Below are 1,825 nucleotides of genomic sequence, written 5' to 3' on the forward strand. Positions count from 1 at the left end.
ACCTTTCACATAATGTTACACAGGGAACATCCTGTCTTCAAGGTATTTATGATAATATCATTTTTTTCCCCTTTTGCAGGGTCTTGAGGAAATGCCTCCGAAGGTTTGTGGGGCCACAAATTCCCCATCCACAACCGAAGATATTGAAGAGGTATGTCTTCATAAATCTAGATTTTCATTAAAATCTTGCAATGATTGTCTATATCTTACAAAATTATCCAATGATGTTTAAAGCAAAGTTTTCCTCATGCTTTTTGTCAACAGTAGGATGGTTTCTTTTATTCAGATCTCAAATATCGTGTCTAGTGGTACATTCCCAGTACCTGTCTATTTATTGTGCTTTTCCTCCGTTCTTTATCTGCTACAGATGACGACTGAGAGCAACCAGATCCAGACGGCTGCGAGTGACCCAAATCAGATGAGTCCATTGCTTGGTCCACTCAACAAAATTGTAAAGGTAAATTAAATCCAATGTACTGCTTAATGATGTTACTTGTGGCAAAATATTAAAACTGCCAACGTGTTTCATTGGTGCTGTGTTTGTGTGTGTGTGTGCGTGCAGTTGCCTGAGTGTTATATGGTTTATATGGACATTGGTATGTAAGGGCGTTCTCTTAACATGCTTTTCAAAGCTTAAGTCAGTATAATATCTGAGTGTATGTGTGTCGAACAGTGAACCGCCCGAATATGACTTGGGAGGTCCATACAGTTTATAGGGTCCTGTGTCCAGGTGGGGTTGGTGGTGGCATCACTTTGGTTTTTAAGAATACTTGGACCACCTGCTTTTGATCTGTATGCTAGTTTAATGTGTATGGTAAGCTGTTTAGTTACATCTCATGAATGGGGACCCAGTCACTAGTAATAAATGGAATTCATGACAAGATCTCATTTAAAATCAATCCTAGCAAATCTAAGAACTCCAAAGGCATGAAGTCACTCAGTGAAAAAGCTTACAGCCACTGCTTCCAGGTAGAGTGTGATCATTCTAGCAAGTGGGTTGGCAGTAAACAATGAAGTAATCAAGTGCTGAATTCATCAGTCGGCATTAACTTAGAAGGGTATAGTTTTCATAGTCTACAGACTGTAGTCATGTGGCCTGTTAAGTGACTGAAGAACAGTTTCAGAGTGGCTTTGTTTCCCACAAAACACTTAGACACGCAGCCGTGATACCTTTCACATAATGTTACACAGGGAACATCCTGTCTTCAAGGTATTTATGATAATATCATTTTTTTCCCCTTTTGCAGGGTCTTGAGGAAATGCCTCCGAAGGTTTGTGGGGCCACAAATTCCCCATCCACAACCGAAGATATTGAAGAGGTATGTCTTCATAAATCTAGATTTTCATTAAAATCTTGCATTGATTGTCTATATCTTACAAAATTATCCAGTGATGTTTAAAGCAAAGTTTTCCTCATGCTTTTTGTCAACAGTAGGATGGTTTCTTTTATTCAGATCTCAAATATCGTGTCTAGTGGTACATTCCCAGTACCTGTCTATTTATTGTGCTTTTCCTCCGTTCTTTATCTGCTACAGATGACGACTGAGAGCAACCAGATCCAGACGGCTGCGAGCGACCCAAATCAGATGAGTCCATTGCTTGGTCCACTCAACAAAATTGTAAAGGTAAATTAAATCCAATGTACTGCTTAATGATGTTACTTGTGGCAAAATATTAAAACTGCCAACATGTTTCATTGGTGCTGTGTGTGTGTGTGTGTGTGTGCGTGCAGTTGCCTGAGTGTTATATGGTTTATATGGACATTGGTATGTAAGGGCGTTCTCTTAACATGCTTTTCAAAGCTTAAGTCAGTATAATATCTGAG

The 1,825-nt window shown here is 39.2% G+C and overlaps 1 long non-coding RNA gene across 1 annotated transcript; it reads left to right on the top strand.

The window, feature by feature from the left end:
- The first annotated feature begins 391 nt into the window (after nt 1-391).
- Nucleotides 392-1,609, top strand: LOC118786570. Its single transcript, XR_005005350.1, has 3 exons — nt 392-457; nt 1,248-1,319; nt 1,536-1,609. It is a non-coding gene; the product is annotated as an uncharacterized LOC118786570 (long non-coding RNA).
- Nucleotides 1,610-1,825: the final 216 nt, after the last annotated feature.

Source organism: Megalops cyprinoides, chromosome 12 (genome assembly GCF_013368585.1).
Source record: "Megalops cyprinoides isolate fMegCyp1 chromosome 12, fMegCyp1.pri, whole genome shotgun sequence".
In the NCBI taxonomy this organism is placed as follows: Eukaryota; Metazoa; Chordata; class Actinopteri; order Elopiformes; family Megalopidae; genus Megalops; species Megalops cyprinoides.